This window comes from Atractosteus spatula, assembly GCF_055471065.1.
Source record: "Atractosteus spatula isolate fAtrSpa1 chromosome 10 unlocalized genomic scaffold, fAtrSpa1.hap1 SUPER_10_unloc_11, whole genome shotgun sequence".
Classification (NCBI taxonomy): domain Eukaryota; kingdom Metazoa; phylum Chordata; class Actinopteri; order Semionotiformes; family Lepisosteidae; genus Atractosteus; species Atractosteus spatula.
The window spans coordinates 162,724-185,211 of record NW_028296614.1 but is presented as its reverse complement, the minus strand read 5'-3'; the positions used below and the strand labels follow the sequence as shown (position 1 = coordinate 185,211).

The following is a 22,488-nucleotide window of genomic DNA, read 5'->3' as shown; positions in this document are numbered from 1 at the left end:
ACGTTCCCATACCGGGAGTCAAACCCGGGCCGCCTGGGTGAAAACCAGGAATCCTAACCGCTAGACCATATGGGAGCACACAACCCCGCTGTTCCGGGCATCATGCAAGCAAACTACATAAATATGAGAAAACACGCAAGAGAGTTGTCACTCAGAGTGTCGAAGGGTCGATGTATACTGGGGCTCAGTTGAAATGCAACGTCAGGACTTTTCCGAATTAGGTCACACGAAGAGAGCACAGCCTTTTCCGCCCTACCATGTGTGTATCGGTAACTCGCCGTGATCGTATAGTGGTCAGTACTTTGCGTTGTGGCCGCAACAACCCCGGTTCGAATCCGGGTCACGGCAGAATAGGGGCATCTACTTTTACTACTTGCGCGAATGAAGGCAAAAGAAAGCCAATCGATGTGAACGAACGGCGCTTTACAGAGGAGTACTGCCTGACTGGATCGTTGATGAACGACAGAGGCCACTCCGACCTCTTCTCGGTTTTCTTCAACGACTTACTAAGGATCTTCTTCACATTCGCCCATGCAGGGGAAGCCAGTTACACCAAAGCAAACGCAGGAAAGTGCATTTCAAGCAGAGACCAGGAGAGACTTGTTTACACCGAGAGTGGTCGGAGAATGGAACAATGCGCCCAGCCCTGTTGCTGGAGCCGATTCTTGATGAGCTCTTGGGCTCACTGGATACTAATCTTTCTGTTGTTCTTGCAGGTCCTGCGCTGCTTTTGAGCCGACAGAGCTCGTCCTGGTCTGTCGGCACAGCCCAATTGCAAATGATCGGCTCCGCGTACAGAAGGAACGTGCGTTTGGTACAAGAGTGCATGAAGGCACCGGAAATACATTGGGAACAAATGACCGGTCGCTCAAGACCTCTGTGAAGTACAGGAGCGTGCAACAAGAGGCTGTTTCCGCCCGGTCTCGAACCGGGGACCTTTCGCGTGTTAGGCGAACGTGATAGCCGCTACACTACGGAAACCTGCAGGGACCGCTGCTGGTGTCTCGCTTGCGTTTCGGGCTGAGAAAGGGAAGCGTCACTTTAGGCAGGGGGCGCTGGAGAGAGGAACAAAGGGCGCGATGAAACAAAATGCCGAAACCCGCGATCGAACCAGGGACCTTTAGATCTTCAGTCTAACGCTCTCCCAACTGAGCTATTTCGGCAGTGCACAGAGCCCACAGCCACCTGCTCCAGCGGCATGAGCGCACCAAGAGGAGCGGGAGAGTGTTGCAGGAACGTCACTCAGAAGGAAAGCCACCCAGCTGCGCCCTCTGAGCTCTGTCCAGCGCATCTTCCTCGCATGGACTCCTGCCTGCGACGGGCAGGAAACAATTAGCAAGAACAGAACAGCACCCCATGGGTGTCTCATGACCACACCTTAGGTTGTGACACGTGCAGGTGTGAGGGGTTGCCGGGCTACTCTGGAGCAGAGCTTGGGCGGAGGGGGGGCGGGAAAGCAGACAAAGAGGTGACACCTCAAGGTCTGCACGATCACAGCTCTCCGCCGCCCCAGGCTTCCGCTCGATAAGCTACTGGACACACCCGCCCCTCCTCACACAGACCGTGGAAAAGCACCCGAGTGGGAGGGCTCTCTCTTCCTCCCAGGAGCTCTTGGACACGACGCACAGACAGAGCGCGGGGAGCCGCCGCCTGCAAACACGGCTCCAGGCAGGACTCCACTCCGCAGGAGCCGCAGAGCAGAGGAGATGGGGGCAGCTTAGTTCCTGTGCAGAGACCTGAGCTGTTGTTGCTGCGGACGCTGTCTTTTCTGTTCTCGGGGTAGGAGTGAATGTTGAGTTGCCCTTAGAAATGAAGCAGAGCACTTCAACGGCACGGGTGTGTGTGTGTGCGTGCGCCCTGGTGATTCTGGGAGACAGATCGAACCTGGGCTAAAAGAGAGGGGGCTTAGCCCTCTTCCATTTGCTAGTTCAGAGTTGTACAACCCATTTGTATCTGCTAGGCGGCGCAGTCGTCGTGCACAAAGAACGCTTTGAAAAGCGTCAAAAGCAAGTCATTCCGAGTTGGTCGTTTGTGTTTTCCGTTCAGACGCGAAATGCTGAAATGATCTCTAGGCTCCTCGGTTGTCATTTCTGCTCCGTAAAGGAATCACAGCACGCGTCGCCTTCCAGCACGGTGGGTCGGGACACGATGCCGGGGATCGAAGGTTGTGATGTCTTCCTCGTTAGTATAGTGGCAAGTATCCCAGCCTGTCACGCGTGAGACCGGGGTTCGATTCCCCAACGGGGAGTAGAAAGCTTTTCTTTTACCTCCTTAGAGAAAGGACTGCCTTTCACTTCTCTGTTTTCTTTCACAGCGTCGTGCACCTTTTCATTGCTCTCGCTTTCAGAGCCTCCGCACGGCACACGACTCGACATCAGAAAGCACATTGAAGTGAAAGCAGGAAGCGCTGCGACATGCACTGTGCAGATCCCGCCACACTAAGAGGTGAATGGGTCTGTTCGATGCACAAAGAACGCTTTGATAAGCGTCAAAGGCAAGTCATTCCGAATTGGTCGTTTGTGTTTTCTGTTCAGACGCGAAATGCTGAAATGATCTCTCGGCTCCTCGGTTGTCATTTCTGCTCCGTAAAGAAATCACAGCACGCGTCGGCTTCCAGCACGGTGGGTCGGGACACGATGCCGGGGGTCGGAGAGAGCGATGTCTTCCTCGTTAGTATAGTGGTGATTATCCCCACCTGTCACGCGGGAGACTGGGGTACATCAGGACGCGCATTGGAGTGAAAGCAGGATGCGCTGCGACATGCACTGTGCAGATCCCGCCACACTAAGAGGTGAGTGGGTCTGTGCGATCACAGCGCTAGGCGAATCCCCAATCCCCTTTTGTGCGTGGCGACAAAAGGAGCCGGTCTGTTTCCGCCCAGTTTCGAACCAGGGACTTTTCGCGTGGGAGGCAAACGTGATAACCACTACACTACGGAAACGGTAGCAAACCCTTCCCAGCGGCCCAGTGCTGAGCTTCGCCAATGCGATTCAGCTGCTTCCAGTGCCTTTATTGGAGTGCGCTGATGGACCGTGCTCTCTCTCCAGAGACCAGCACGCCTGTCATGGACGGAGCAGGAAAAGCGGCGCCACATTCTACAGCCCTCTCCACGCAATCGACGAAATCGGGCTACTGAAGTGGAGAAAATCGCCTCTCCAGAAAGTGCAAATATCATCTTGGAGAGTATAAATCCTATTGCCGAAGGTCAGCCCTGTCTACCAGAGTAACCCTCCCACCTCCTGCAGCGATGATCAGCTCGTCTCACACGCGAGAAGTCTTCGGTTGGAAACAAGCGCCCCCTCTTCTCGCGCGTTTTGCACGTTCGAGTGGTTTTAATGCGGCTCCTTCGTACACGGTGCTGATCTTTTGGAAAGCAGGAGGCAAAACTGACACGTTCCCATACCGGGAGTCAAACCCGGGCCGCCTGGGTGAAAACCAGGAATCCTAACCGCTAGACCATATGGGAGCACACAACCCCGCTGTTCCGGGCATCATGCAAGCAAACTACATAAATATGAGAAAACACGCAAGAGAGTTGTCACTCAGAGTGTCGAAGGGTCGATGTATACTGGGGCTCAGTTGAAATGCAACGTCAGGACTTTTCCGAATTAGGTCACACGAAGAGAGCACAGCCTTTTCCGCCCTACCATGTGTGTATCGGTAACTCGCCGTGATCGTATAGTGGTCAGTACTTTGCGTTGTGGCCGCAACAACCCCGGTTCGAATCCGGGTCACGGCAGAATAGGGGCGTCTGCTTTTACTACTTGCGCGAATGAAGGCAAAAAAAAGCCAATCGATGTGAACGAACGGCGCTTTACAGAGGAGTACTGCCTGACTGGATCGTTGATGAACGACAGAGGCCACTCCGACCTCTTCTCGGTTTTCTTCAACGACTTACTAAGGATCTTCTTCACATTCGCCCATGCAGGGGAAGCCAGTTACACCAAAGCAAACGCAGGAAAGTGCATTTCAAGCAGAGACCAGGAGGGACTTGTTTACACCGAGAGTGGTCGGAGAATGGAACAATGCGCCCAGCCCTGTTGCTGGAGCCGATTCTTGATGAGATCTTGGGCTCACTGGATGCTAATCTTTCTGTTGTTCTTGCAGGTCCTGCGCTGCTTTTGAGCCGACAGAGCTCGTCCTGGTCTGTCGGCACAGCCCAATTGCAAATGATCGGCTCCGCGTACAGAAGGAACGTGCATTTGGTACAAGAGTGCATGAAGGCACCGGAAATACATTGGGAACAAATGACCGGTCGCTCAAGACCTCTGTGAAGTACAGGAGCGTGCAACAAGAGGCTGTTTCCGCCCGGTCTCGAACCGGGGACCTTTCGCGTGTTAGGCGAACGTGATAGCCGCTACACTACGGAAACCTGCAGGGACCGCTGCTGGTGTCTCGCTTGCGTTTCGGGCTGAGAAAGGGAAGCGTCACTTTAGGCAGGGGGCGCTGGAGAGAGGAACAAAGGGCGCGATGAAACAAAATGCCGAAACCCGGGATCGAACCAGGGACCTTTAGATCTTCAGTCTAACGCTCTCCCAACTGAGCTATTTCGGCAGTGCACAGAGCCCACAGCCACCTGCTCCAGCGGCATGAGCGCACCAAGAGGAGCGGGAGAGTGTTGCAGGAACGTCACTCAGAAGGAAAGCCACCCAGCTGCGCCCTCTGAGCTCTGTCCAGCGCATCTTCCTCGCATGGACTCCTGCCTGCGACGGGCAGGAAACAATTAGCAAGAACAGAACAGCACCCCATGGGTGTCTCATGACCACACCTTAGGTTGTGACACGTGCAGGTGTGAGGGGTTGCCGGGCTACTCTGGAGCAGAGCTTGGGCGGAGGGGGGGCGGGAAAGCAGACAAAGAGGTGACACCTCAAGGTCTGCACGATCACAGCTCTCCGCCGCCCCAGGCTTCCGCTCGATAAGCTACTGGACACACCCGCCCCTCCTCACACAGACCGTGGAAAAGCACCCGAGTGGGAGGGCTCTCTCTTCCTCCCAGGAGCTCTTGGACACGACGCACAGACAGAGCGCGGGGAGCCGCCGCCTGCAAACACGGCTCCAGGCAGGACTCCACTCCGCAGGAGCCGCAGAGCAGAGGAGATGGGGGCAGCTTAGTTCCTGTGCAGAGACCTGAGCTGTTGTTGCTGCGGACGCTGTCTTTTCTGTTCTCGGGGTAGGAGTGAATGTTGAGTTGCCCTTAGAAATGAAGCAGAGCACTTCAACGGCACGGGTGTGTGTGTGTGCGTGCGCCCTGGTGATTCTGGGAGACAGATCGAACCTGGGCTAAAAGAGAGGGGGCTTAGCCCTCTTCCATTTGCTAGTTCAGAGTTGTACAACCCATTTGTATCTGCTAGGCGGCGCAGTCGTCGTGCACAAAGAACGCTTTGAAAAGCGTCAAAAGCAAGTCATTCCGAGTTGGTCGTTTGTGTTTTCCGTTCAGACGCGAAATGCTGAAATGATCTCTCGGCTCCTCGGTTGTCATTTCTGCTCCGTAAAGGAATCACAGCACGCGTCGCCTTCCAGCACGCTGGGTCGGGACACGATGCCGGGGATCGAAGGGTGTAATGTCTTCCTCGTTAGTATAGTGGCAAGTATCCCCGCCTGTCACGCGGGAGACCGGGGTTCGATTCCCCGACGGGGAGTCGAAAGCTTTTCTTTTACCTCCTTAGAGAAAGGACTGCCTTTCACTTCTCTGTTTTCTTTCACAGCGTCGTGCACCTTTTCATTGCTCTCGCTTTCAGAGCCTCCGCACGGCACACGACTCGACATCAGAAAGCACATTGAAGTGAAAGCAGGAAGCGCTGCGACATGCACTGTGCAGATCCCGCCACACTAAGAGGTGAGTGGGTCTGTTCGATGCACAAAGAACGCTTTGATAAGCGTCAAAGGCAAGTCATTCCGAGTTGGTCGTTTGTGTTTTCTGTTCAGACGCGAAATGCTGAAATGATCTCTCGGCTCCTCGGTTGTCATTTCTGCTCCGTAAAGAAATCACAGCACGCGTCGGCTTCCAGCACGGTGGGTCGGGACACGATGCCGGGGATCGAAGGGTGTGATGTCTTCCTCGTTAGTATAGTGGCAAGTATCCCCGCCTGTCACGCGGGAGACCGGGGTTCGATTCCCCGACGGGGAGTAGAAAGCTTTTCTTTTACCTCCTTAGAGAAAGGACTGCCTTTCACTTCTCTGTTTTCTTTCACAGCGTCGTGCACCTTTTCATTGCTCTCGCTTTCAGAGCCTCCGCACGGCACACGACTCGACATCAGAAAGCACATTGAAGTGAAAGCAGGAAGCGCTGCGACATGCACTGTGCAGATCCCGCCACACTAAGAGGTGAATGGGTCTGTTCGATGCACAAAGAACGCTTTGATAAGCGTCAAAGGCAAGTCATTCCGAGTTGGTCGTTTGTGTTTTCTGTTCAGACGCGAAATGCTGAAATGATCTCTCGGCTCCTCGGTTGTCATTTCTGCTCCGTAAAGAAATCACAGCACGCGTCGGCTTCCAGCACGGTGGGTCGGGACACGATGCCGGGGGTCGGAGAGAGCGATGTCTTCCTCGTTAGTATAGTGGTGATTATCCCCACCTGTCACGCGGGAGACTGGGGTACATCAGGACGCGCATTGGAGTGAAAGCAGGATGCGCTGCGACATGCACTGTGCAGATCCCGCCACACTAAGAGGTGAGTGGGTCTGTGCGATCACAGCGCTAGGCGAATCCCCAATCCCCTTTTGTGCGTGGCGACAAAAGGAGCCGGTCTGTTTCCGCCCAGTTTCGAACCAGGGACTTTTCGCGTGGGAGGCAAACGTGATAACCACTACACTACGGAAACGGTAGCAAACCCTTTCCAGCGGCCCAGTGCTGAGCTTCGCCAATGCGATTCAGCTGCTTCCAGTGCCTTTATTGGAGTGCGCTGATGGACCGTGCTCTCTCCAGAGACCAGCACGCCTGTCATGGACGGAGCAGGAAATGCGGCGCCACATTCTACAGCCCTCTCCACGCAATCGACGAAATCGGGCTACTGAAGTGGAGAAAATCGCCTCTCCAGAAAGTGCAAATATCATCTTGGAGAGTATAAATCCTATTGCCGAAGGTCAGCCCTGTCTACCAGAGTAACCCTCCCACCTCCTGCAGCGATGATCAGCTCGTCTCACACGCGAGAAGTCTTCGGTTGGAAACAAGCGCCCCCTCTTCTCGCGCGTTTTGCACGTTCGAGTGGTTTTAATGCGGCTCCTTCGTACACGGTGCTGATCTTTTGGAAAGCAGGAGGCAAAACTGACACGTTCCCATACCGGGAGTCAAACCCGGGCCGCCTGGGTGAAAACCAGGAATCCTAACCGCTAGACCATATGGGAGCACACAACCCCGCTGTTCCGGGCATCATGCAAGCAAACTACATAAATATGAGAAAACACGCAAGAGAGTTGTCACTCAGAGTGTCGAACGGTCGATGTATACTGGGGCTCAGTTGAAATGCAACGTCAGGACTTTTCCGAATTAGGTCACACGAAGAGAGCACAGCCTTTTCCGCCCTACCATGTGTGTATCGGTAACTCGCCGTGATCGTATAGTGGTCAGTACTTTGCGTTGTGGCCGCAACAACCCCGGTTCGAATCCGGGTCACGGCAGAATAGGGGCATCTACTTTTACTACTTGCGCGAATGAAGGCAAAAGAAAGCCAATCGATGTGAACGAACGGCGCTTTACAGAGGAGTACTGCCTGACTGGATCGTTGATGAACGACAGAGGCCACTCCGACCTCTTCTCGGTTTTCTTCAACGACTTACTAAGGATCTTCTTCACATTCGCCCATGCAGGGGAAGCCAGTTACACCAAAGCAAACGCAGGAAAGTGCATTTCAAGCAGAGACCAGGAGAGACTTGTTTACACCGAGAGTGGTCGGAGAATGGAACAATGCGCCCAGCCCTGTTGCTGGAGCCGATTCTTGATGAGCTCTTGGGCTCACTGGATACTAATCTTTCTGTTGTTCTTGCAGGTCCTGCGCTGCTTTTGAGCCGACAGAGCTCGTCCTGGTCTGTCGGCACAGCCCAATTGCAAATGATCGGCTCCGCGTACAGAAGGAACGTGCGTTTGGTACAAGAGTGCATGAAGGCACCGGAAATACATTGGGAACAAATGACCGGTCGCTCAAGACCTCTGTGAAGTACAGGAGCGTGCAACAAGAGGCTGTTTCCGCCCGGTCTCGAACCGGGGACCTTTCGCGTGTTAGGCGAACGTGATAGCCGCTACACTACGGAAACCTGCAGGGACCGCTGCTGGTGTCTCGCTTGCGTTTCGGGCTGAGAAAGGGAAGCGTCACTTTAGGCAGGGGGCGCTGGAGAGAGGAACAAAGGGCGCGATGAAACAAAATGCCGAAACCCGCGATCGAACCAGGGACCTTTAGATCTTCAGTCTAACGCTCTCCCAACTGAGCTATTTCGGCAGTGCACAGAGCCCACAGCCACCTGCTCCAGCGGCATGAGCGCACCAAGAGGAGCGGGAGAGTGTTGCAGGAACGTCACTCAGAAGGAAAGCCACCCAGCTGCGCCCTCTGAGCTCTGTCCAGCGCATCTTCCTCGCATGGACTCCTGCCTGCGACGGGCAGGAAACAATTAGCAAGAACAGAACAGCACCCCATGGGTGTCTCATGACCACACCTTAGGTTGTGACACGTGCAGGTGTGAGGGGTTGCCGGGCTACTCTGGAGCAGAGCTTGGGCGGAGGGGGGGCGGGAAAGCAGACAAAGAGGTGACACCTCAAGGTCTGCACGATCACAGCTCTCCGCCGCCCCAGGCTTCCGCTCGATAAGCTACTGGACACACCCGCCCCTCCTCACACAGACCGTGGAAAAGCCCCCGAGTGGGAGGGCTCTCTCTTCCTCCCAGGAGCTCTTGGACACGACGCACAGACAGAGCGCGGGGAGCCGCCGCCTGCAAACACGGCTCCAGACAGGACTCCACTCCGCAGGAGCCGCAGAGCAGAGGAGATGGGGGCAGCTTAGTTCCTGTGCAGAGACCTGAGCTGTTGTTGCTGCGGACGCTGTCTTTTCTGTTCTCGGGGTAGGAGTGAATGTTGAGTTGCCCTTAGAAATGAAGCAGAGCACTTCAACGGCACGGGTGTGTGTGTGTGCGTGCGCCCTGGTGATTCTGGGAGACAGATCGAACCTGGGCTAAAAGAGAGGGGGCTTAGCCCACTTCCATTTGCTAGTTCAGAGTTGTACAACCCATTTGTATCTGCTAGGCGGCGCAGTCGTCGTGCACAAAGAACGCTTTGAAAAGCGTCAAAAGCAAGTCATTCCGAGTTGGTCGTTTGTGTTTTCCGTTCAGACGCGAAATGCTGAAATGATCTCTCGGCTCCTCGGTTGTCATTTCTGCTCCGTAAAGGAATCACAGCACGCGTCGCCTTCCAGCACGCTGGGTCGGGACACGATACCGGGGATCGAAGTGTGTGATGTCTTCCTCGTTAGTATAGTGGCAAGTATCCCCGCCTGTCACGCGGGAGAGCGGGGTTCGATTCCCCGACGGGGAGTAGAAAGCTTTTCTTTTACCTCCTTAGAGAAAGGACTGCCTTTCACTTCTCTGTTTTCTTTCACAGCGTCGTGCACCTTTTCATTGCTCTCGCTTTCAGAGCCTCCGCACGGCACACGACTCGACATCAGAAAGCACATTGAAGTGAAAGCAGGAAGCGCTGCGACATGCAGTGTGCAGATCCTGCCACACTAAGAGGTGAGTGGGTCTGTTCGATGCACAAAGAACGCTTTGATAAGCGTCAAAGGCAAGTCATTCCGAGTTGGTCGTTTGTGTTTTCTGTTCAGACGCGAAATGCTGAAATGATCTCTCGGCTCCTCGGTTGTCATTTCTGCTCCGTAAAGAAATCACAGCACGCGTCGGCTTCCAGCACGGTGGGTCGGGACACGATGCCGGGGGTCGGAGAGAGCGATGTCTTCCTCGTTAGTATAGTGGTGATTATCCCCACCTGTCACGCGGGAGACTGGGGTACATCAGGACGCGCATTGGAGTGAAAGCAGGATGCGCTGCGACATGCACTGTGCAGATCCCGCCACACTAAGAGGTGAGTGGGTCTGTGCGATCACAGCGCTAGGCGAATCCCCAATCCCCTTTTGTGCGTGGCGACAAAAGATGCCGGTCTGTTTCCGCCCAGTTTCGAACCAGGGACTTTTCGCGTGGGAGGCAAACGTGATAACCACTACACTACGGAAACGGTAGCAAACCCTTCCCAGCGGCCCAGTGCTGAGCTTCGCCAATGCGATTCAGCTGCTTCCAGTGCCTTTATTGGAGTGCGCTGATGGACCGTGCTCTCTCTCCAGAGACCAGCACGCCTGTCATGGACGGAGCAGGAAAAGCGGCGCCACATTCTACAGCCCTCTCCACGCAATCGACGAAATCGGGCTACTGAAGTGGAGAAAATCGCCTCTCCAGAAAGTGCAAATATCATCTTGGAGAGTATAAATCCTATTGCCGAAGGTCAGCTCTGTCTACCAGAGTAACCCTCCCACCTCCTGCAGCGATGATCAGCTCGTCTCACACGCGAGAAGTCTTCGGTTGGAAACAAGCGCCCCCTCTTCTCGCGCGTTTTGCACGTTCGAGTGGTTTTAATGCGGCTCCTTCGTACACGGTGCTGATCTTTTGGAAAGCAGGAGGCAAAACTGACACGTTCCCATACCGGGAGTCAAACCCGGGCCGCCTGGGTGAAAACCAGGAATCCTAACCGCTAGACCATATGGGAGCACACAACCCCGCTCTTCCGGGCATCATGCAAGCAAACTACATAAATATGAGAAAACACGCAAGAGAGTTGTCACTCAGAGTGTCGAAGGGTCGATGTATACTGGGGCTCAGTTGAAATGCAACGTCAGGACTTTTCCGAATTAGGTCACACGAAGAGAGCACAGCCTTTTCCGCCCTACCATGTGTGTATCGGTAACTCGCCGTGATCGTATAGTGGTCAGTACTTTGCGTTGTGGCCGCAACAACCCCGGTTCGAATCCGGGTCACGGCAGAATAGGGGCGTCTGCTTTTACTACTTGCGCGAATGAAGGCAAAAAAAAGCCAATCGATGTGAACGAACGGCGCTTTACAGAGGAGTACTGCCTGACTGGATCGTTGATGAACGACAGAGGCCACTCCGACCTCTTCTCGGTTTTCTTCAACGACTTACTAAGGATCTTCTTCACATTCGCCCATGCAGGGGAAGCCAGTTACACCAAAGCAAACGCAGGAAAGTGCATTTCAAGCAGAGACCAGGAGGGACTTGTTTACACCGAGAGTGGTCGGAGAATGGAACAATGCGCCCAGCCCTGTTGCTGGAGCCGATTCTTGATGAGATCTTGGGCTCACTGGATGCTAATCTTTCTGTTGTTCTTGCAGGTCCTGCGCTGCTTTTGAGCCGACAGAGCTCGTCCTGGTCTGTCGGCACAGCCCAATTGCAAATGATCGGCTCCGCGTACAGAAGGAACGTGCGTTTGGTACAAGAGTGCATGAAGGCACCGGAAATACATTGGGAACAAATGACCGGTCGCTCAAGACCTCTGTGAAGTACAGGAGCGTGCAACAAGAGGCTGTTTCCGCCCGGTCTCGAACCGGGGACCTTTCGCGTGTTAGGCGAACGTGATAGCCGCTACACTACGGAAACCTGCAGGGACCGCTGCTGGTGTCTCGCTTGCGTTTCGGGCTGAGAAAGGGAAGCGTCACTTTAGGCAGGGGGCGCTGGAGAGAGGAACAAAGGGCGCGATGAAACAAAATGCCGAAACGCGGGATCGAACCAGGGACCTTTAGATCTTCAGTCTAACGCTCTCCCAACTGAGCTATTTCGGCAGTGCACAGAGCCCACAGCCACCTGCTCCAGCGGCATGAGCGCACCAAGAGGAGCGGGAGAGTGTTGCAGGAACGTCACTCAGAAGGAAAGCCACCCAGCTGCGCCCTCTGAGCTCTGTCCAGCGCATCTTCCTCGCATGGACTCCTGCCTGCGACGGGCAGGAAACAATTAGCAAGAACAGAACAGCACCCCATGGGTGTCTCATGACCACACCTTAGATTGTGACACGTGCAGGTGTGAGGGGTTGCCGGGCTACTCTGGAGCAGAGCTTGGGCGGAGGGGGGGCGGGAAAGCAGACAAAGAGGTGACACCTCAAGGTCTGCACGATCACAGCTCTCCGCCGCCCCAGGCTTCCGCTCGATAAGCTACTGGACACACCCGCCCCTCCTCACACAGACCGTGGAAAAGCCCCCGAGTGGGAGGGCTCTCTCTTCCTCCCAGGAGCTCTTGGACACGACGCACAGACAGAGCGCGGGGAGCCGCCGCCTGCAAACACGGCTCCAGGCAGGACTCCACTCCGCAGGAGCCGCAGAGCAGAGGAGATGGGGGCAGCTTAGTTCCTGTGCAGAGACCTGAGCTGTTGTTGCTGCGGACGCTGTCTTTTCTGTTCTCGGGGTAGGAGTGAATGTTGAGTTGCCCTTAGAAATGAAACAGAGCACTTCAACGGCACGGGTGTGTGTGTGTGCGTGCGCCCTGGTGATTCTGGGAGACAGATCGAACCTGGGCTAAAAGAGAGGGGGCTTAGCCCTCTTCCATTTGCTAGTTCAGAGTTGTACAACCCATTTGTATCTGCTAGGCGGCGCAGTCGTCGTGCACAAAGAACGCTTTGAAAAGCGTCAAAAGCAAGTCATTCCGAGTTGGTCGTTTGTGTTTTCCGTTCAGACGCGAAATGCTGAAATGATCTCTCGGCTCCTCGGTTGTCATTTCTGCTCCGTAAAGGAATCACAGCACGCGTCGCCTTCCAGCACGCTGGGTCGGGACACGATGCCGGGGATCGAAGGGTGTGATGTCTTCCTCGTTAGTATAGTGGCAAGTCTCCCCGCCTGTCACGCGGGAGACCGGGGTTCGATTCCCCGACGGGGAGTCGAAAGCTTTTCTTTTACCTCCTTAGAGAAAGGACTGCCTTTCACTTCTCTGTTTTCTTTCACAGCGTCGTGCACCTTTTCATTGCTCTCGCTTTCAGAGCCTCCGCACGGCACACGACTCGACATCAGAAAGCACATTGAAGTGAAAGCAGGAAGCGCTGCGACATGCACTGTGCAGATCCCGCCACACTAAGAGGTGAGTGGGTCTGTTCGATGCACAAAGAACGCTTTGATAAGCGTCAAAGGCAAGTCATTCCGAGTTGGTCGTTTGTGTTTTCTGTTCAGACGCGAAATGCTGAAATGATCTCTCGGCTCCTCGGTTGTCATTTCTGCTCCGTAAAGGAATCACAGCACGCGTCGGCTTCCAGCACGGTGGGTCGGGACACGATGCCGGGGGTCGAAGGGTGTGATGTCTTCCTCGTTAGTATAGTGGTGATTATCCCCACCTGTCACGCGGGAGACTGGGGTACATCAGGACGCGCATTGGAGTGAAAGCAGGATGCGCTGCGACATGCACTGTGCAGATCCCGCCACACTAAGAGGTGAGTGGGTCTGTGCGATCACAGCGCTAGGCGAATCCCCAATCCCCTTTTGTGCGTGGCGACAAAAGAAGCCGGTCTGTTTCCGCCCAGTTTCGAACCAGGGACTTTTCGCGTGGGAGGCAAACGTGATAACCACTACACTACGGAAACGGTAGAAAACCCTTCCCAGCGGCCCAGTGCTGAGCTTCGCCAATGCGATTCAGCTGCTTCCAGTGCCTTTATTGGAGTGCGCTGATGGACCGTGCTCTCTCTCCAGAGACCAGCACGCCTGTCATGGACGGAGCAGGAAAAGCGGCGCCACATTCTACAGCCCTCTCCACGCAATCGACGAAATCGGGCTACTGAAGTGGAGAAAATCGCCTCTCCAGAAAGTGCAAATATCATCTTGGAGAGTATAAATCCTATTGCCGAAGGTCAGCCCTGTCTACCAGAGTAACCCTCCCACCTCCTGCAGCGATGATCAGCTCGTCTCACACGCGAGAAGTCTTCGGTTGGAAACAAGCGCCCCCTCTTCTCGCGCGTTTTGCACGTTCGAGTGGTTTTAATGCGGCTCCTTCGTACACGGTGCTGATCTTTTGGAAAGCAGGAGGCAAAACTGACACGTTCCCATACCGGGAGTCAAACCCGGGCCGCCTGGGTGAAAACCAGGAATCCTAACCGCTAGACCATATGGGAGCACACAACCCCGCTGTTCCGGGCATCATGCAAGCAAACTACATAAATATGAGAAAACACGCAAGAGAGTTGTCACTCAGAGTGTCGAAGGGTCGATGTATACTGGGGCTCAGTTGAAATGCAACGTCAGGACTTTTCCGAATTAGGTCACACGAAGAGAGCACAGCCTTTTCCGCCCTACCATGTGTGTATCGGTAACTCGCCGTGATCGTATAGTGGTCAGTACTTTGCGTTGTGGCCGCAACAACCCCGGTTCGAATCCGGGTCACGGCAGAATAGGGGCGTCTACTTTTACTACTTGCGCGAATGAAGGCAAAAGAAAGCCAATCGATGTGAACGAACGGCGCTTTACAGAGGAGTACTGCCTGACTGGATCGTTGATGAACGACAGAGGCCACTCCGACCTCTTCTCGGTTTTCTTCAACGACTTACTAAGGATCTTCTTCACATTCGCCCATGCAGGGGAAGCCAGTTACACCAAAGCAAACGCAGGAAAGTGCATTTCAAGCAGAGACCAGGAGGGACTTGTTTACACCGAGAGTGGTCGGAGAATGGAACAATGCGCCCAGCCCTGTTGCTGGAGCCGATTCTTGATGAGATCTTGGGCTCACTGGATGCTAATCTTTCTGTTGTTCTTGCAGGTCCTGCGCTGCTTTTGAGCCGACAGAGCTCGTCCTGGTCTGTCGGCACAGCCCAATTGCAAATGATCGGCTCCGCGTACAGAAGGAACGTGCGTTTGGTACAAGAGTGCATGAAGGCACCGGAAATACATTGGGAACAAATGACCGGTCGCTCAAGACCTCTGTGAAGTACAGGAGCGTGCAACAAGAGGCTGTTTCCGCCCGGTCTCGAACCGGGGACCTTTCGCGTGTTAGGCGAACGTGATAGCCGCTACACTACGGAAACCTGCAGGGACCGCTGCTGGTGTCTCGCTTGCGTTTCGGGCTGAGAAAGGGAAGCGTCACTTTAGGCAGGGGGCGCTGGAGAGAGGAACAAAGGGCGCGATGAAACAAAATGCCGAAACGCGGGATCGAACCAGGGACCTTTAGATCTTCAGTCTAACGCTCTCCCAACTGAGCTATTTCGGCAGTGCACAGAGCCCACAGCCACCTGCTCCAGCGGCATGAGCGCACCAAGAGGAGCGGGAGAGTGTTGCAGGAACGTCACTCAGAAGGAAAGCCACCCAGCTGCGCCCTCTGAGCTCTGTCCAGCGCATCTTCCTCGCATGGACTCCTGCCTGCGACGGGCAGGAAACAATTAGCAAGAACAGAACAGCACCCCATGGGTGTCTCATGACCACACCTTAGGTTGTGACACGTGCAGGTGTGAGGGGTTGCCGGGCTACTCTGGAGCAGAGCTTGGGCGGAGGGGGGGCGGGAAAGCAGACAAAGAGGTGACACCTCAAGGTCTGCACGATCACAGCTCTCCGCCGCCCCAGGCTTCCGCTCGATAAGCTACTGGACACACCCGCCCCTCCTCACACAGACCGTGGAAAAGCCCCCGAGTGGGAGGGCTCTCTCTTCCTCCCAGGAGCTCTTGGACACGACGCACAGACAGAGCGCGGGGAGCCGCCGCCTGCAAACACGGCTCCAGGCAGGACTCCACTCCGCAGGAGCCGCAGAGCAGAGGAGATGGGGGCAGCTTAGTTCCTGTGCAGAGACCTGAGCTGTTGTTGCTGCGGACGCTGTCTTTTCTGTTCTCGGGGTAGGAGTGAATGTTGAGTTGCCCTTAGAAATGAAACAGAGCACTTCAACGGCACGGGTGTGTGTGTGTGCGTGCGCCCTGGTGATTCTGGGAGACAGATCGAACCTGGGCTAAAAGAGAGGGGGCTTAGCCCTCTTCCATTTGCTAGTTCAGAGTTGTACAACCCATTTGTATCTGCTAGGCGGCGCAGTCGTCGTGCACAAAGAACGCTTTGAAAAGCGTCAAAAGCAAGTCATTCCGAGTTGGTCGTTTGTGTTTTCCGTTCAGACGCGAAATGCTGAAATGATCTCTCGGCTCCTCGGTTGTCATTTCTGCTCCGTAAAGGAATCACAGCACGCGTCGCCTTCCAGCACGCTGGGTCGGGACACGATGCCGGGGATCGAAGGGTGTGATGTCTTCCTCGTTAGTATAGTGGCAAGTCTCCCCGCCTGTCACGCGGGAGAGCGGGGTTCGATTCCCCGACGGGGAGTCGAAAGCTTTTCTTTTACCTCCTTAGAGAAAGGACTGCCTTTCACTTCTCTGTTTTCTTTCACAGCGTCGTGCACCTTTTCATTGCTCTCGCTTTCAGAGCCTCCGCACGGCACACGACTCGACATCAGAAAGCACATTGAAGTGAAAGCAGGAAGCGCTGCGACATGCACTGTGCAGATCCCGCCACACTAAGAGGTGAGTGGGTCTGTTCGATGCACAAAGAACGCTTTGATAAGCGTCAAAGGCAAGTCATTCCGAGTTGGTCGTTTGTGTTTTCTGTTCAGACGCGAAATGCTGAAATGATCTCTCGGCTCCTCGGTTGTCATTTCTGCTCCGTAAAGGAATCACAGCACGCGTCGGCTTCCAGCACGGTGGGTCGGGACACGATGCCGGGGGTCGAAGGGTGTGATGTCTTCCTCGTTAGTATAGTGGTGATTATCCCCACCTGTCACGCGGGAGACTGGGGTACATCAGGACGCGCATTGGAGTGAAAGCAGGATGCGCTGCGACATGCACTGTGCAGATCCCGCCACACTAAGAGGTGAGTGGGTCTGTGCGATCACAGCGCTAGGCGAATCCCCAATCCCCTTTTGTGCGTGGCGACAAAAGAAGCCGGTCTGTTTCCGCCCAGTTTCGAACCAGGGACTTTTCGCGTGGGAGGCAAACGTGATAACCACTACACTACGGAAACGGTAGCAAACCCTTCCCAGCGGCCCAGTGCTGAGCTTCGCCAATGCGATTCAGCTGCTTCCAGTGCCTTTATTGGAGTGCGCTGATGGACCGTGCTCTCTCTCCAGAGACCAGCACGCCTGTCATGGACGGAGCAGGAAAAGCGGCGCCACATTCTACAGCCCTCTCCACGCAATCGACGAAATCGGGCTACTGAAGTGGAGAAAATCGCCTCTCCAGAAAGTGCAAATATCATCTTGGAGAGTATAAATCCTATTGCCGAAGGTCAGCCCTGTCTACCAGAGTAACCCTCCCACCTCCTGCAGCGATGATCAGCTCGTCTCACACGCGAGAAGTCTTCGGTTGGAAACAAGCGCCCCCTCTTCTCGCGCGTTTTGCACGTTCGAGTGGTTTTAATGCGGCTCCTTCGTACACGGTGCTGATCTTTTGGAAAGCAGGAGGCAAAACTGACACGTTCCCATACCGGGAGTCAAACCCGGGCCGCCTGGGTGAAAACCAGGAATCCTAACCGCTAGACCATATGGGAGCACACAACCCCGCTGTTCCGGGCATCATGCAAGCAAACTACATAAATATGAGAAAACACGCAAGAGAGTTGTCACTCAGAGTGTCGAAGGGTCGATGTATACTGGGGCTCAGTTGAAATGCAACGTCAGGACTTTTCCGAATTAGGTCACACGAAGAGAGCACAGCCTTTTCCGCCCTACCATGTGTGTATCGGTAACTCGCCGTGATCGTATAGTGGTCAGTACTTTGCGTTGTGGCCGCAACAACCCCGGTTCGAATCCGGGTCACGGCAGAATAGGGGCGTCTACTTTTACTACTTGCGCGAATGAAGGCAAAAGAAAGCCAATCGATGTGAACGAACGGCGCTTTACAGAGGAGTACTGCCTGACTGGATCGTTGATGAACGACAGAGGCCACTCCGACCTCTTCTCGGTTTTCTTCAACGACTTACTAAGGATCTTCTTCACATTCGCCCATGCAGGGGAAGCCAGTTACACGAAAGCAAACGCAGGAAAGTGCATTTCAAGCAGAGACCAGGAGAGACTTGTTTACACCGAGAGTGGTCGGAGAATGGAACAATGCGCCCAGCCCTGTTGCTGGAGCCGATTCTTGATGAGATCTTGGGCTCACTGGATACTAATCTTTCTGTTGTTCTTGCAGGTCCTGCGCTGCTTTTGAGCCGACAGAGCTCGTCCTGGTCTGTCGGCACAGCCCAATTGCAAATGATCGGCTCCGCGTACAGAAAGAACGTGCGTTTGGTACAAGAGTGCATGAAGGCACCAGAAATACATTGGGAACAAATGACCGGTCGCTCAAGACCTCTGTGAAGTACAGGAGCGTGCAACAAGAGGCTGTTTCCGCCCGGTCTCGAACCGGGGACCTTTCGCGTGTTAGGCGAACGTGATAGCCGCTACACTACGGAAACCTGCAGGGACCGCTGCTGGTGTCTCGCTTGCGTTTCGGGCTGAGAAAGGGAAGCGTCACTTTAGGCAGGGGGCGCTGGAGAGAGGAACAAAGGGCGCGATGAAACAAAATACCGAAACCCGCGATCGAACCAGGGACCTTTAGATCTTCAGTCTAACGCGCTCCCAACTGAGCTATTTCGGCAGTGCACAGAGCCCACAGCCACCTGCTCCAGCGGCATGAGCGCACCAAGAGGAGCGGGAGAGTGTTGCAGGAACGTCACTCAGAAGGAAAGCCACCCAGCTGCGCCCTCTGAGCTCTGTCCAGCGCATCTTCCTCGCATGGACTCCTGCCTGCGACGGGCAGGAAACAATTAGCAAGAACAGAACAGCACCCCATGGGTGTCTCATGACCACACCTTAGGTTGTGACACGTGCAGGTGTGAGGGGTTGCCGGGCTACTCTGGAGCAGAGCTTGGGCGGAGGGGGGGCGGGAAAGCAGACAAAGAGGTGACACCTCAAGGTCTGCACGATCACAGCTCTCCGCCGCCCCAGGCTTCCGCTCGATAAGCTACTGGACACACCCGCCCCTCCTCACACAGACCGTGGAAAAGCCCCCGAGTGGGAGGGCTCTCTCTTCCTCCCAGGAGCTCTTGGACACGACGCACAGACAGAGCGCGGGGAGCCGCCGCCTGCAAACACGGCTCCAGACAGGACTCCACTCCGCAGGAGCCGCAGAGCAGAGGAGATGGGGGCAGCTTAGTTCCTGTCCAGAGACCTGAGCTGTTGTTGCTGCGGACGCTGTCTTTTCTGTTCTCGGGGTAGGAGTGAATGTTGAGTTGCCCTTAGAAATGAAGCAGAGCACTTCAACGGCACGGGTGTGTGTGTGTGCGTGCGCCCTGGTGATTCTGGGAGACAGATCGAACCTGGGCTAAAAGAGAGGGGGCTTAGCCCACTTCCATTTGCTAGTTCAGAGTTGTACAACCCATTTGTATCTGCTAGGCGGCGCAGTCGTCGTGCACAAAGAACGCTTTGAAAAGCGTCAAAAGCAAGTCATTCCGAGTTGGTCGTTTGTGTTTTCCGTTCAGACGCGAAATGCTGAAATGATCTCTCGGCTCCTCGGTTGTCATTTCTGCTCCGTAAAGGAATCACAGCACGCGTCGCCTTCCAGCACGCTGGGTCGGGACACGATGCCGGGGATCGAAGGGTGTGATGTCTTCCTCGTTAGTATAGTGGCAAGTATCCCCGCCTGTCACGCGGGAGACCGGGGTTCGATTCCCCGACGGGGAGTAGAAAGCTTTTCTTTTACCTCCTTAGAGAAAGGACTGCCTTTCACTTCTCTGTTTTCTTTCACAGCGTCGTGCACCTTTTCATTGCTCTCGCTTTCAGAGCCTCCGCACGGCACACGACTCGACATCAGAAAGCACATTGAAGTGAAAGCAGGAAGCGCTGCGACATGCAGTGTGCAGATCCTGCCACACTAAGAGGTGAGTGGGTCTGTTCGATGCACAAAGAACGCTTTGATAAGCGTCAAAGGCAAGTCATTCCGAGTTGGTCGTTTGTGTTTTCTGTTCAGACGCGAAATGCTGAAATGATCTCTCGGCTCCTCGGTTGTCATTTCTGCTCCGTAAAGAAATCACAGCACGCGTCGGCTTCCAGCACGGTGGGTCGGGACACGATGCCGGGGGTCGGAGAGAGCGATGTCTTCCTCGTTAGTATAGTGGTGATTATCCCCACCTGTCACGCGGGAGACTGGGGTACATCAGGACGCGCATTGGAGTGAAAGCAGGATGCGCTGCGACATGCACTGTGCAGATCCCGCCACACTAAGAGGTGAGTGGGTCTGTGCGATCACAGCGCTAGGCGAATCCCCAATCCCCTTTTGTGCGTGGCGACAAAAGATGCCGGTCTGTTTCCGCCCAGTTTCGAACCAGGGACTTTTCGCGTGGGAGGCAAACGTGATAACCACTACACTACGGAAACGGTAGCAAACCCTTCCCAGCGGCCCAGTGCTGAGCTTCGCCAATGCGATTCAGCTGCTTCCAGTGCCTTTATTGGAGTGCGCTGATGGACCGTGCTCTCTCTCCAGAGACCAGCACGCCTGTCATGGACGGAGCAGGAAAAGCGGCGCCACATTCTACAGCCCTCTCCACGCAATCGACGAAATCGGGCTACTGAAGTGGAGAAAATCGCCTCTCCAGAAAGTGCAAATATCATCTTGGAGAGTATAAATCCTATTGCCGAAGGTCAGCCCTGTCTACCAGAGTAACCCTCCCACCTCCTGCAGCGATGATCAGCTCGTCTCACACGCGAGAAGTCTTCGGTTGGAAACAAGCGCCCCCTCTTCTCGCGCGTTTTGCACGTTCGAGTGGTTTTAATGCGGCTCCTTCGTACACGGTGCTGATCTTTTGGAAAGCAGGAGGCAAAACTGACACGTTCCCATACCGGGAGTCAAACCCGGGCCGCCTGGGTGAAAACCAGGAATCCTAACCGCTAGACCATATGGGAGCACACAACCCCGCTGTTCCGGGCATCATGCAAGCAAACTACATAAATATGAGAAAACACGCAAGAGAGTTGTCACTCAGAGTGTCGAAGGGTCGATGTATACTGGGGCTCAGTTGAAATGCAACGTCAGGACTTTTCCGAATTAGGTCACACGAAGAGAGCACAGCCTTTTCCGCCCTACCATGTGTGTATCGGTAACTCGCCGTGATCGTATAGTGGTCAGTACTTTGCGTTGTGGCCGCAACAACCCCGGTTCGAATCCGGGTCACGGCAGAATAGGGGCGTCTGCTTTTACTACTTGCGCGAATGAAGGCAAAAAAAAGCCAATCGATGTGAACGAACGGCGCTTTACAGAGGAGTACTGCCTGACTGGATCGTTGATGAACGACAGAGGCCACTCCGACCTCTTCTCGGTTTTCTTCAACGACTTACTAAGGATCTTCTTCACATTCGCCCATGCAGGGGAAGCCAGTTACACCAAAGCAAACGCAGGAAAGTGCATTTCAAGCAGAGACCAGGAGGGACTTGTTTACACCGAGAGTGGTCGGAGAATGGAACAATGCGCCCAGCCCTGTTGCTGGAGCCGATTCTTGATGAGATCTTGGGCTCACTGGATGCTAATCTTTCTGTTGTTCTTGCAGGTCCTGCGCTGCTTTTGAGCCGACAGAGCTCGTCCTGGTCTGTCGGCACAGCCCAATTGCAAATGATCGGCTCCGCGTACAGAAGGAACGTGCGTTTGGTACAAGAGTGCATGAAGGCACCGGAAATACATTGGGAACAAATGACCGGTCGCTCAAGACCTCTGTGAAGTACAGGAGCGTGCAACAAGAGGCTGTTTCCGCCCGGTCTCGAACCGGGGACCTTTCGCGTGTTAGGCGAACGTGATAGCCGCTACACTACGGAAACCTGCAGGGACCGCTGCTGGTGTCTCGCTTGCGTTTCGGGCTGAGAAAGGGAAGCGTCACTTTAGGCAGGGGGCGCTGGAGAGAGGAACAAAGGGCGCGATGAAACAAAATGCCGAAACCCGGGATCGAACCAGGGACCTTTAGATCTTCAGTCTAACGCTCTCCCAACTGAGCTATTTCGGCAGTGCACAGAGCCCACAGCCACCTGCTCCAGCGGCATGAGCGCACCAAGAGGAGCGGGAGAGTGTTGCAGGAACGTCACTCAGAAGGAAAGCCACCCAGCTGCGCCCTCTGAGCTCTGTCCAGCGCATCTTCCTCGCATGGACTCCTGCCTGCGACGGGCAGGAAACAATTAGCAAGAACAGAACAGCACCCCATGGGTGTCTCATGACCACACCTTAGGTTGTGACACGTGCAGGTGTGAGGGGTTGCCGGGCTACTCTGGAGCAGAGCTTGGGCGGAGGGGGGGCGGGAAAGCAGACAAAGAGGTGACACCTCAAGGTCTGCACGATCACAGCTCTCCGCCGCCCCAGGCTTCCGCTCGATAAGCTACTGGACACACCCGCCCCTCCTCACACAGACCGTGGAAAAGCCCCCGAGTGGGAGGGCTCTCTCTTCCTCCCAGGAGCTCTTGGACACGACGCACAGACAGAGCGCGGGGAGCCGCCGCCTGCAA

The 22,488-nt window shown here is 54.9% G+C and overlaps 11 non-coding genes across 11 annotated transcripts; 3 read left to right on the top strand and 8 right to left on the bottom strand.

The window, feature by feature from the left end:
* Nucleotides 1-2,868: 2,868 nt before the first annotated feature.
* trnag-ccc (transfer RNA glycine (anticodon CCC)) lies at nucleotides 2,869-2,941 on the bottom strand. The gene has a single exon. It is a non-coding gene; the product is annotated as a tRNA-Gly (tRNA).
* A 1,540-nt stretch (nucleotides 2,942-4,481) lies between these two features.
* Nucleotides 4,482-4,554, bottom strand: trnaf-gaa (transfer RNA phenylalanine (anticodon GAA)). The gene has a single exon. It is a non-coding gene; the product is annotated as a tRNA-Phe (tRNA).
* Nucleotides 4,555-5,567: 1,013 nt separating this feature from the next.
* On the top strand, nucleotides 5,568-5,639 carry trnad-guc (transfer RNA aspartic acid (anticodon GUC)). The gene has a single exon. It is a non-coding gene; the product is annotated as a tRNA-Asp (tRNA).
* A 416-nt stretch (nucleotides 5,640-6,055) lies between these two features.
* Nucleotides 6,056-6,127, top strand: trnad-guc (transfer RNA aspartic acid (anticodon GUC)). Its single transcript has one exon. It is a non-coding gene; the product is annotated as a tRNA-Asp (tRNA).
* A 620-nt stretch (nucleotides 6,128-6,747) lies between these two features.
* On the bottom strand, nucleotides 6,748-6,820 carry trnag-ccc (transfer RNA glycine (anticodon CCC)). Its single transcript has one exon. It is a non-coding gene; the product is annotated as a tRNA-Gly (tRNA).
* A 3,316-nt stretch (nucleotides 6,821-10,136) lies between these two features.
* Nucleotides 10,137-10,209, bottom strand: trnag-ccc (transfer RNA glycine (anticodon CCC)). Its single transcript has one exon. It is a non-coding gene; the product is annotated as a tRNA-Gly (tRNA).
* Nucleotides 10,210-13,527: 3,318 nt separating this feature from the next.
* On the bottom strand, nucleotides 13,528-13,600 carry trnag-ccc (transfer RNA glycine (anticodon CCC)). The gene has a single exon. It is a non-coding gene; the product is annotated as a tRNA-Gly (tRNA).
* Nucleotides 13,601-16,918: 3,318 nt separating this feature from the next.
* On the bottom strand, nucleotides 16,919-16,991 carry trnag-ccc (transfer RNA glycine (anticodon CCC)). The gene has a single exon. It is a non-coding gene; the product is annotated as a tRNA-Gly (tRNA).
* A 2,626-nt stretch (nucleotides 16,992-19,617) lies between these two features.
* trnad-guc (transfer RNA aspartic acid (anticodon GUC)) lies at nucleotides 19,618-19,689 on the top strand. The gene has a single exon. It is a non-coding gene; the product is annotated as a tRNA-Asp (tRNA).
* Nucleotides 19,690-20,309: 620 nt separating this feature from the next.
* Nucleotides 20,310-20,382, bottom strand: trnag-ccc (transfer RNA glycine (anticodon CCC)). The gene has a single exon. It is a non-coding gene; the product is annotated as a tRNA-Gly (tRNA).
* Nucleotides 20,383-21,922: 1,540 nt separating this feature from the next.
* Nucleotides 21,923-21,995, bottom strand: trnaf-gaa (transfer RNA phenylalanine (anticodon GAA)). The gene has a single exon. It is a non-coding gene; the product is annotated as a tRNA-Phe (tRNA).
* Nucleotides 21,996-22,488: the final 493 nt, after the last annotated feature.